Raw genomic sequence first — 13,616 nt, 5'->3', positions numbered from 1 at the left:
AAAACGTTGATTTATTTCAGTAATTCCATTCAAAAAGTGAAATTTGGATATTATATTCATTCATTACACACACAGACTGATATATTTCAAATGTTTATTTAATTTAGTTGTGATGATTAAAATGACAATTAATGAAAACCCCAAATTCAGTATCTCCGAAAATTAGAATATTACTTAAGACCAATACAAAAAAAAGGATTTTTAGAAATGTTGGCCAACTGAAAAGTATGAACACGTCATGCAGTGTTGCATTATGGGACGTGGGCGCCATCTTTACAGGCCCAATCTCTGTTTACCTTTGGTATAATAGTGGGTGTTTGGCTAAAACGAGGTCAAATTGAAGAAGAACGGAAGAAATGGAGATGTTTAAAGAAAAAGAGAAGGGACCCTACCGGGTGAAACTAAATGCCACTGCTAAAAAATGTTATTTGGACAAACTGTCCGCGATAAACAACGTTGATGCATATGAATTAGTTTTTGTGTTCGTTTTAGACTAAAATGTGGCGAGATTTCCCGTCGAGTGAAAAGCTGTCTCGCGATATCGCCAAATTCGTTGCGCAATAGAGCCTTAACGTCTGATAAATGTCTTATCTTGTAGAATGCGCGCTTAGCACCGCTGCATCTTATACACAGAGTATGCGCGATCACGAATTTGAAAGTGAAAGTAAAACATGAGCTCCCTGATGTGCACAAATTAGGCTGCACATACAATAGTCACCCAATACCTATGCCCAATACCCATCTCTGGACTAATTTATTGGCGACGGACGTCTTGACGACATACAAGGTAGGCTCCGTTTCTGAACTTTTGATCGGAAGGCAGGAACGCAATAACACAAGAACAATTCTAAAGACAAACGCACCAGCTTTGTTTTCTCTACCGGCCTTTTCCGAAATCCGAACTCACAGCATTAACCCTATAACTGCCGGTGCAAAATAAAACAGCAATTTCACAACAATTATATAAAGAGTCTGTGCGCTACAGTACTTTGATTATGGTTGCACTTCCACTTATAGTTTGCTACACTAAGAAGACTAAAAGAAAACTTATTTTTATGTCTAGCTATATTCAATTTGTGTAAGGAAATTCAGTTAGGAGGTCACACACAGCCTCAATCAGAAGTTCTGAAAGCTCATAAATGTACTGTTAGGTCTGAAGATAATCATGTGAAATCATACAGGAGAAAAGCCAGTCTGTAAAAAAACTTTTACAATGCTTGCATTTTGTTTTCTTTCATTGCATTTGATAATTCATACTCATTAAGTAGACCTAAAATGTCATGCTAGAAGATTATTAGTTAAATGTTAAAACATTTCAAAAAGCACCTGCAGACAAATTTCCCAGTTATGAATTTTGTCTTTGAGGATTTCTGGAAAAAATCTTGTCTCGTCTCGTTCTCGTGAACCCAATCTCGTGTCTCGTCTCGTGAAATAAGTATCTCGTCACACCCCTATTGATTACCATTGTACATAATGTTCAAGCTATTTGACCTTTAGAAGCAGCTCTCATAGTTAATGTTAGCTCGCTATTTTCAGCTTACTGTTAAGTTTTCATAGATTGTGCAAGAAATTTTTTTTTACATTACGTTATAATGCCACAAGATGGGGTAACTTGTTAAATACAACTGTGCCTTATTGTCATCAGTTAATGTTGACACATGTAAAAATTAGGTAATTTGGTAGTTTATTTTAAAATAGTTTGATGTATCTTTGCCCATCCCAGTTTATGTGTACTTAAAGGGTCTTTGTGGATGCAATCAGTACAGAAACACTTAAGCAGTAAACGTAGTATGCAGTGGAGGACAGTTACTAAGTAAAGTTTTTCCTCCTGATTGCGGCGATCCACGCGATCCTTCGTCTTCTCGTCAGCTCCTCGACCTGCTTCCCTTGTTGTTTTTACCAAGAAAGCTGAAAAAACATATTCCGTTGTTCAGTTTCCTTCCTGAACGATCGTGTGACCTGCTATGGAAGTTCTTGATCGAGTAGCACTGAACAACCAAATCGACATTTATTCAAATCTCGACAGAAAATCCAAACACAGCTTCCAACACATGCATTAAAATACAGCGGTATAGGGCGCGATCCTGTAAATATGGCGGCGGACCTTCAATGCAACACGGTGTGACGTCATCTCCACATTCCCTATACCTAAACTGTAAAAAAATTCTTGTCAAATGAACAGTAACTTACTGGCAAAAATTATCCAGTACTTGCTGTATTTCATTCAACAGTAAAATTACCGTAACACTAACTACAGTACTGTTAAGCATTCTGTAAAATTAAATAACATTATTTTACTGTAATTTCTTACCATATTAAAGTACAGTATTACACTGTTAATTTTAAATAATACTGTATAGTATTATACAGTTATGAAATGTTATTGTATTTATTTTTATAGTGCTACTGTGTAACCTGTAGAATATGTAGAAAATCCGTAGAAATATTATTTTAACTGTTAATGGGAAATAGAAAAAAGAACAATTGAAGCTTTAACTGCACAAGGTTTATTGTGTATTTTCAAACACATTAGTACATTTACATATGTACATTTAAATAAATGAATACAATTAAATACATGAATAATAATAATGTAATATGATACAATAAAAATCATGCATTTCAATTCATGCAAAAAATGATTATGAATAGGTAAAATAGAAAAGATTAAAGGGGCACTATCTGATCAATCTATTAGAAAGGGGGAAAACAGCTTAAACTAGTCTAAGATGGTCTACTGGTTTGAGATGGACTGTCTAACTGGTCAGACTGGTTTGTATTGCTGACTTTAAAGGGTTTTTGGCTCCTTTCTAACTAGAGGACCAGATTTGCAGGGCTGGAAGACATGTAAACTATAGCTTTGACGAGTAAACCACCAATCCAGATGAGTATTACAAAATGACAAGTTATCCAGTGTCCTTTAAAAGAAACTAAACAAAAAACAACCTCATCATGCATATGTGCCATGAAAAACTTGCATAACGGTATTAATAATCATTTATATGCAGACTTATTGTTCTAACATTTGCAATAGGAAGTTCTCTATCCAAGCTTTTATGCAATTGAACCTTAAACTTTACAACAACGTTTATTGTGTATTTTCACAGAACAATTCTTAACAACTTGCAGATAGGCAATTATCTGTTCAAAATTCGCAGATGGATAATAATCTGTTTAAAATGTTCTCAGTGGGTCAGTATTGGACCAAGGTATAGGCTAATAGTATATAGTAGTATATACTATAGTAGTTGGATAAATAGAATAATTAAATTAGATTAGATTTACAATTCATCGGTCGTCAAGATGGATAGGGGTCTTCTTAATATGCACAGCTCACACCTGTGGAAAAGCAGAACAGACAAGACAGTTAAAATACAGTAAAAAAGTTTTTTTTTGGGGCTAAACAGCAGAAACAGACAAAATTATGTCTAAAGTGTAATTCACTTAATACTAACATCTTGTTTGTTGGACTGTTGTTTAAAATCAATTCATTTATGATCACGTGAAAACATCAATCTTGCTTGTGTGATACTATTTACATCTTATGACAAAAAAAGCTTGACAAATGACAAAAAGCTTCTTTCCCTTCAAATGAGTACATGTCAGTTTACACATAGTTAAAAAAAATAATTACGATATTATAGCAGACAATACTGTAAATGTCACACATAGCTTTGTATTTGAAAAAAAAAATTCACTTTTTGGGCGCTGCGGTCCATCAGAGACTGTCACTGAGGTAACATTAACGTTAATTCAAATGTCAGGATTTACACGAAAATAAGCGTGAAAAAATCAATAAGAGGAATTGAAACTTTAATTTTTATAACAATAATCCGAATCCTAACCTTGGCTATCCGATTTCAGGATACATTTATCGATTTTCAATTCCCAAACCTATAAAGTTATAAAATAAAGAACGTGCAGGCGCTTCACTTAACGTGATAAATAACAAAATTATTAGACCATTTTGACCTTATAAGAGGCTATATATGATATATATGTTAATAAAATCACATTTAATCTAGTAACTTAGGCTATCAATATTAAAGAAATCGCGTCTGACTTATACAGACGTTATAAAACATGCCGCGGCCAGTTCTTTCTAACGTAGGCCTACATCTATTAACGTAAGTAACTGATATGGTTTGCTTAAAAATATAAAATTACTAACCAGATATATATCATATGTATGGCGAAAACGTTGCCGACAGCGACGCGATGCACGGCCTGCGCACTCTCATAGAGGGAAGGGAACTGAAGAGTTCTTCATAAAATGGCAGCTTGTTGTGGTTATTTTTCGCGATCATTTCGTACTAATGTATTTAAATTGACAGGAACATGTCCCAAAATAGGCTACATTGAAGAGTATCATATTGTACACATCTTATAGTAAAATGTCTAGAATAGATTAAATTGAATATAGAAATTGTGGTCAGCTATTCTAAATACCTTTAAAGTTATTAGCAAGAATAGTTATTACTTACCAGATGAAGAAGTTCTAGGTCGGCAGAAAAGACAGCGGAACCACTGACACGACAAACTCTTTCAAAATTCAAATGCGCTGTCATGCACACTGAATTAAGGCTGTTAATGGTCCCAGTGCTACATTTTTCTTTTAATGTAAGAATAACATTAGTAGCCTAACAATTTTACCCGTGGAACTGTGTGTGGTGTTTTTCGCGGTCAATTTGCACTGCTGTATTTAGATTAACAGTAACTGATAATTTCCCAGAATGCATTGAAATTCTACAGTAACATACTGTCAACTGCGTGCACAGTACAAAACTGTTGAAAAAACAAAATAATACTGTGAAAACAACTAAATCTACTGTAACTTACTGTACATAGATTTTACAGTAAGAAACTGTTGAGATAAACAGTATAATCTTGTGAAAACAACAGAAATCATTTACAGTGTAGTCTAACTATAACGTAGTATTCGTACCATCAAGTGTAGCTTATAGGAACGATTGCCCAGGGGTAGTTAAAGCTGCGGTTAGCCCTGTTAGAATTATACGGCACAGAAATGGCTTCAAAGCGAATGTCAAATTCTTACGAATAATAGGGGAAATAGCAGACAAACCCTGAAAAAAATGTTGTCAGTTGAACTTAAAAAATGTATTCGGGATAACATCTACAATAACTGGTTTTGCTAACATGAAATACATTTTCTAAGATCACTGATTATAACTGAACTCACGCAACCAGAAAAAAAACTGAAGCACTAACACATTACTGTCAATAGATATTTAACCTGATTTCTCCAGCAAGATAAAATTACGTAATATGTTTGATAATCTTTTTCGTTTTGTATAAGTCTTTTTCCACATTGATGTAAATACACTAAAATGTAATTCATTACCCTTACTTTAAATAAGTTTTTACACAATTTAATTCACATTATTTCACTTTGATTAGTCTAACCTAATTTAATAATTCATTCATTGAAGTATCAGTCAAGTTAAGTCTAAGATCATATTCAGACACTTAAACCACTATGAATAAACTGCGATCAGTAGTTAGTAATTACTACGGGGTTCTCCCATCCTGAAAACAAGCGCTACTCCTCAGCACAAACCAATGGCGTGCAGACCTCATCAGGGACGGAAGGACCAAAAAGGGCAAAGTTCCTTGTTTTTTTCTTTTCTTTTTATCCTTTATTTCCTTGGCATTCTATGAAAAGATGTTGATACAATTAGAATGCATAACACATCCAACAAAAATAGGGAAATTATTATAATATTACTACAAATTATTTATTTACCAAACAAAAACAGCGAGAATCAAGAGGGTAATTATGAGGAATTCATGTTTAGTTTTGTTGATGTTGTAAATTTTATGTATGTATTATATGCATATACTGTTAGCTGTCATGAAATCAGAACCACTTTACAATAAGGTTTCATAGTTAATTTAGTTAACATGAACTAATAATGAACTGCACTTCTTCAGCATTTAATCTTAGTTAATATTAATTTCAGCATTTACTAAAACCTTATTAAATCATAAGTTGTATTTTTTAACATTAGTTAATGCACTAACTGTGATAACAAACAATTAACAGGTGTATTATTATTAAAGATTAACAAATGTGTTGCTCATGGTTAGTTAGTTAATAAATGAATAATAAACAAATGACTTATTTATAATACTATTTACATCGTATGACAAAAAAAGCTTGACAAATGACATAAAGCTTCTTTCCCTTCAAATGAATACATGTCAGTTTACACATAGTTAAAAAAATAATTACGATATTATAGCAGACAATACTGTAAATGTCACACATAGCTTTGTATTTGGACAAAAATGCACTTTTTGGGCGCTGCGGTCCATCAGAGACTGTCACTGAGGTAACATTAACCTTAATTCAAATGGCAGATCGCCAGGTCAGGATTTACACGAAAATAAGCGTGAAAAAATCAATAAGAGGAATCGAAACTTTAATTTTTATAACAATAATCCGAATCCTAACCTTGGCTATCCGATTTCAGGATACATTTATCGATTTTCAATTCCCAAACCTATAAAGTTATAAAATAAAGAACGTGCAGGCGCTTCACTTAACGTGATAAATAACAAAATTATTAGACCATTTTGACCTTATAAGAGGCTATATATGATATATATGTTAATAAAATCACATTTAATCTAGTAACTTAGGCTATCAATATTAAAGAAATCCGCGTCTGACTTATACAGACGTTATAAAACATGCCGCGGCCAGTTCTTTCTAACGTAGGCCTACATCTATTAACGTAAGTAACTGATATGGTTTGCTTAAAAATATAAAATTACTAACCAGATATATATCATATGTATGGCGAAAACGTTGCCGACAGCGACGCGATGCACGGCCTGCGCACTCTCATAGAGGGAAGGGAACTGAAGAGTTCTTCATAAAATGGCAGCTTGTTGTGGTTATTTTTCGCGATCATTTCGTACTAATGTATTTAAATTGACAGGAACATGTCCCAAAATAGGCTACATTGAAGAGTATCATATTGTACACATCTTATAGTAAAATGTCTAGAATAGATTAAATTGAATATAGAAATTGTGGTCAGCTATTCTAAATACCTTTAAAGTTATTAGCAAGAATAGTTATTACTTACCAGATGAAGAAGTTCTAGGTCGGCAGAAAAGACAGCGGAACCACTGACACGACAAACTCTTTCAAAATTCAAATGCGCTGTCATGCACACTGAATTAAGGCTGTTAATGGTCCCAGTGCTACATTTTTCTTTTAATGTAAGAATAACATTAGTAGCCTAACAATTTTACCCGTGGAACTGTGTGTGGTGTTTTTCGCGGTCAATTTGCACTGCTGTATTTAGATTAACAGTAACTGATAATTTCCCAGAATGCATTGAAATTCTACAGTAACATACTGTCAACTGCGTGCACAGTACAAAACTGTTGAAAAAACAAAATAATACTGTGAAAACAACTAAATCTACTGTAACTTACTGTACATAGATTATACAGTAAGAAACTGTTGAGATAAACAGTATAATCTTGTGAAAACAACAGAAATCATTTACAGTGTAGTCTAACTATAACGTAGTATTCGTACCATCAAGTGTAGCTTATAGGAACGATTGCCCAGGGGTAGTTAAAGCTGCGGTTAGCCCTGTTAGAATTATACGGCACAGAAATGGCTTCAAAGCGAATGTCAAATTCTTACGAATAATAGGGGAAATAGCAGACAAACCCTGAAAAAAAATGTTGTCAGTTGAACTTAAAAAATGTACTCGGGATAACATCTACAATAACTGGTTTTGCTAACATGAAATACATTTTCTAAGATCACTGATTATAACTGAACTCACGCAACCAGAAAAAAAACTGAAGCACTAACACATTACTGTCAATAGATATTTAACCTGATTTCTCCAGCAAGATAAAATTACGTAATATGTTTGATAATCTTTTTCGTTTTGTATAAGTCTTTTTCCACATTGATGTAAATACACTAAAATGTAATTCATTACCCTTACTTTAAAGAAGTTTTTACACAATTTAATTCACATTATTTCACTTTGATTATTCTAGCCTAATTTAATAATTCATTCATTGAAGTATCAGTCAAGTTAAGTCTAAGATCATATTCAGACACTTAAACCACTATGAATAAACTGCGATCAGTAGTTAGTAATTACTACGGGGTTCTCCCATCCTGAAAACAAGCGCTACTCCTCAGCACAAACCAATGGCGTGCAGACCTCATCAGGGACGGAAGGACCAAAAAGGGCAAAGTTCCTTGTTTTTTTCTTTTCTTTTTATCCTTTATTTCCTTGGCATTCTATGAAAAGATGTTGATACAATTAGAATGCATAACACATCCAACAAAAATAGGGAAATTATTATAATATTACTACAAATTATTTATTTACCAAACAAAAACAGCGAGAATCAAGAGGGTAATTATGAGGAATTCATGTTTAGTTTTGTTGATGTTGTAAATTTTATGTATGTATTATATGCATATACTGTTAGCTGTCATGAAATCAGAACCACTTTACAATAAGGTTTCATAGTTAATTTCGTTAACATGAACTAATAATGAACTGCACTTCTTCAGCATTTAATCTTAGTTAATATTAATTTCAGCATTTACTAAAACATTATTAAATCAAAAGTTGTATTTTTTAACATTAGTTAATGCACTAACTGTGATAACAAACAATTAACAGGTGTATTATTATTAAAGATTAACAAATGTGTTGCTCATGGTTAGTTAGTTAATAAATGAATAATAAGCAAATGACTTATTTATAATACTATTTACATCGTATGACAAAAAAAGCTTGACAAATGACATAAAGCTTCTTTCCCTTCAAATGAATACATGTCAGTTTACACATAGTTAAAAAAATAATTACGATATTATAGCAGACAATACTGTAAATGTCACACATAGCTTTGTATTTGGACAAAAATGCACTTTTTGGGCGCTGCGGTCCATCAGAGACTGTCACTGAGGTAACATTAACCTTAATTCAAATGGCAGATCGCCAGGTCAGGATGTACACGAAAATAAGCGTGAAAAAATCAATAAGAGGAATCGAAACTTTAATTTTTATAACAATAATCCGAATCCTAACCTTGGCTATCCGATTTCAGGATACATTTATCGATTTTCAATTCCCAAACCTATAAAGTTATAAAATAAAGAACGTGCAGGCGCTTCACTTAACGTGATAAATAACAAAATTATTAGACCATTTTGACCTTATAAGAGGCTATATATGATATATATGTTAATAAAATCACATTTAATCTAGTAACTTAGGCTATCAATATTAAAGAAATCCGCGTCTGACTTATACAGACGTTATAAAACATGCCGCGGCCAGTTCTTTCTAACGTAGGCCTACATCTATTAACGTAAGTAACTGATATGGTTTGCTTAAAAATATAAAATTACTAACCAGATATATATCATATGTATGGCGAAAACGTTGCCGACAGCGACGCGATGCACGGCCTGCGCACTCTCATAGAGGGAAGGGAACTGAAGAGTTCTTCATAAAATGGCAGCTTGTTGTGGTTATTTTTCGCGATCATTTCGTACTAATGTATTTAAATTGACAGGAACATGTCCCAAAATAGGCTACATTGAAGAGTATCATATTGTACACATCTTATAGTAAAATGTCTAGAATAGATTAAATTGAATATAGAAATTGTGGTCAGCTATTCTAAATACCTTTAAAGTTATTAGCAAGAATAGTTATTACTTACCAGATGAAGAAGTTCCAGGTCGGCAGAAAAGACAGCGGAACCACTGACACGACAAACTCTTTCAAAATTCAAATGCGCTGTCATGCACACTGAATTAAGGCTGTTAATGGTCCCAGTGCTACATTTTTCTTTTAATGTAAGAATAACATTAGTAGCCTAACAATTTTACCCGTGGAACTGTGTGTGGTGTTTTTCGCGGTCAATTTGCACTGCTGTATTTAGATTAACAGTAACTGATAATTTCCCAGAATGCATTGAAATTCTACAGTAACATACTGTCAACTGCGTGCACAGTACAAAACTGTTGAAAAAACAAAATAATACTGTGAAAACAACTAAATCTACTGTAACTTATTGTACATAGATTATACAGTAAGAAACTGTTGAGATAAACAGTATAATCTTGTGAAAACAACAGAAATCATTTACAGTGTAGTCTAACTATAACGTAGTATTCGTACCATCAAGTGTAGCTTATAGGAACGATTGCCCAGGGGTAGTTAAAGCTGCGGTTAGCCCTGTTAGAATTATACGGCACAGAAATGGCTTCAAAGCGAATGTCAAATTCTTACGAATAATAGGGGAAATAGCAGACAAACCCTGAAAAAAAATGTTGTCAGTTCAACTTAAAAAATGTATTCGGGATAACATCTACAATAACTGGTTTCCTGGTTGCCTTAAAATTTTGAGTTCATTAAAACTAAAAATGTGAGTTTTTACAACAAGTGATTTTGTTGTTTTAACTATTATTTTCTTATTTGAATCAAAGATTATTTTTTAACTTAACTTAATGTTTTGTTGTCCTAATTAAAATTAAATATTGTATCAACTTATTCAAGCAATCAAAGGGATTAAGTTAACTTACAATTTCAAGTTCACTCAACTTAATTTAATATTATATAAACAAACAATTTTAAGTTCACTCAACTTAACTTAATATTATATGAACAAACAATTTTAAGTTCACTCAACTTAATTTAATATTATATTAACAAACAATTTTAAGTTTACTCAACTTAATTTAATATTATATGAACAAACAATTTTAAGTTTACTCAACTTAATTTAATATTATATGAACAAACACTTTTAAGTTCACTCAACTTAATCTTAACTACATATAGTTTGTTGTAACAATTAACTAAGAAGTTTACACGGTTGCCTTAAAATTATGAGTTAAATCAACTTCAACACAACTTAAACTAACAAAAGATTTTTTGTTAAATTAATTAATCTGTAACAGAGCACAAATAAGCCAAATTTAAAACCATAAATTTAACATTTATTACAACATTCACAAAAAGTTCATGAAACAGTTTTCTTCATCTATTCCACATTTCTAAAGGTTTACACCAATTTATACACTTATACATTTTATAATGAAATTTAAGCTAACAACGGTTCTGTTACAAGGATATTCTATTTGAACTCAAACTCTCCAAAAAACGTAGTTGAATGCAAACACTGTTTTTATATGTAATTCAATGAGTGAGTGTATGTGAAGGAAAATGTAAATGGATGAGCGAGTGCAATGAAAGAAGAAAAAAATAAACACTTACATTGAAATTGCATATCATTGAACAATGATTTTCTCCTTTTCATTAGAGCTAGCAAAGATTCATCAATTTTGAAAACAAAATCTCATAAACAAATATATGTCAGAATGTCAGTGAGTCTGAGTAGGGGAGAGTAAAATCCTCTTCCACTAAACACTGAACAGTTTGTTCCTTACTCCGTGAACTCTGGCCGAAGATGCCTCGCCACCAATTTTCATGAGCACTTTTTGGAGTACCTCAAATGTATATTTGACCTCCTTGGTGTAAGTGATGTTCAGAGCATAAAGAAGCCCCATTAGTACAGCAAAGGCATTTGACACGTCCTTTAAGCCATCAAGCACAATCGCCTCCTCTAACACCACAGCCACATCAATTATTTCCTTTGGGAGGAGGTTTGCAGTGTTCTCCTCAGTGACCACCAAGAGTCCAACATGCATCCCCTTCACCACCTCTTCCTCATCAGTTGGCTAATAAGAGAACAAGGAAATTACTATGAATCACAAAATTAAAAAGCATTTGTAGGTTAACAATGAATGAGTTTTAAACAGAGACGTGCCTGCATCAGAATAAGGGTACGTGAATAATCTATTGTACAATTAATGGTAAATGTTCTTTAATGTTTTAATTATTTTAAACCAATAATGCTTTAATAAATTTAGGTCTTGGCCACGTCAGTTTAAAATACCTTAAAATTATTTCAGTTACTCCAAAAAACTTTACAGTCTACCTGGGGTAGACCCCCTCCTCTGAAAAAAAGAAAAGGCATTGGCCAACCCACTCCCACCAGATATGACAGTAATAATGTGACAATTATTTTACTGAAAAACAATTAACTTTTAACTTTGCTTTGCAGTCCAACAAAGTGCAATGTGTCGATAAAATATTTTAAATCACAAAAATAGACTTTTCTTGGTCTGGACAATATATAATTTAAGCATTGATACTATGATATGTGTATCCGCGATAGCCAGTAGAAAAAATCGATTAACATGCCTCCATAGAACGACGTCAGAAAACCCCACCATTTTATTTTCAGCCTCAGCCATTATATGAGGACATGATTGCATAAACATCATCAGAGCAACTTAGTCACTTCATGAGCTTTTTAATGCTTCAAGTGAGAAAATTTATCATCATATCTAGGGCTCAATAATTCGATGTTTGAGTATAAATAAAAAAAAGTCGCGAGAGAGACCGAGCGTGTTAGAGATCTCGAGAACGACCGAGTGTGTCGGGGATCGCGACATTGGTGGCTCCAGAAATTTTTCATAGGGGTGGCCAGATGGGGCCACTTAAAATCTTGGGGTGGCACACCAAAACTATAAACCATAATTTCAGAATTTTATTCTACTGTTGTAGTAAACCGGCCTGTAGAAAACTATCAGAAAGACTTAAGGAAACTCCTACTGATATACTTTGGTTTATTGTGTTATATTTAATGTTACTAATGAAATTAGTAGGGCCCTACTAATATATATTATATTATATATAATGATATAGATTATATAGATATGATTTATATAAGGGCCCTCGCCCGCGGCAAATTTCCAGATTACATAATTGTGATGAATTTAATCCTTTTTAAGTTATTATTTTGCAATGTAAGATTACAGTTAACACCTTTAAATATTACATAAATGTATTATGAATTTTTAATAAACTTAATGAGTGTATAAATCAGCAGCAAAAAGTAATTCTTGAAAAAATCTGCACAGTAATTTTATAAAATCTAAATATGTTAATAAAAACAAATTACTATTAGTTCTCTTATAAAATTCAATCAGGCAATCATACATTTCACAATTTTATATTTATATATTAATGTCAAGAATTCAGAAGTGCATATATAGCCTACACTACAAATAAATAATATACAATTAAATTAGGCTTATTTTAAATGTATTGAGCAGGCTAGGTATAACGTCCTGGTTGTGTATGCAACCCACCGTTCCCTGAAGGAGGGAACAGAGGACGTAGTCGACGCGACTGAAATGGGATCACGCTAGGGAGCCTATCATCTTCGAGTACTATTGAACGAGCCAATGTAATTGGCGTGCGTGATTCGCATCACACACTCCGCCCCCGCGGCGCGGGTATAAATACGGAAGTGGATGCACGCACTAGTTGCTTTTCGCTGAGGAGCCGAGAGTAACCCGGGGTCAGCGGTGGTCCAGCGGTAGTGGCAAGGGGACTACGTCCTCCGTTCCCTCCTTCAGGGAACGGTGGGTTGCATACGCAACCAGGACGTTCCCTTTCAGTAGATAACGCCGGACATAGTCGACGCGACTGAAATGGGATCAACCATTGAACACG

Source organism: Siphateles boraxobius, unplaced genomic scaffold (assembly GCF_051911475.1).
Source record: "Siphateles boraxobius isolate OS27281-9 unplaced genomic scaffold, OSU_SipBor_1 65, whole genome shotgun sequence".
NCBI classification, from domain to species: Eukaryota; Metazoa; Chordata; class Actinopteri; order Cypriniformes; family Leuciscidae; genus Siphateles; species Siphateles boraxobius.
Note: the sequence above shows the minus strand (reverse complement) of the source record.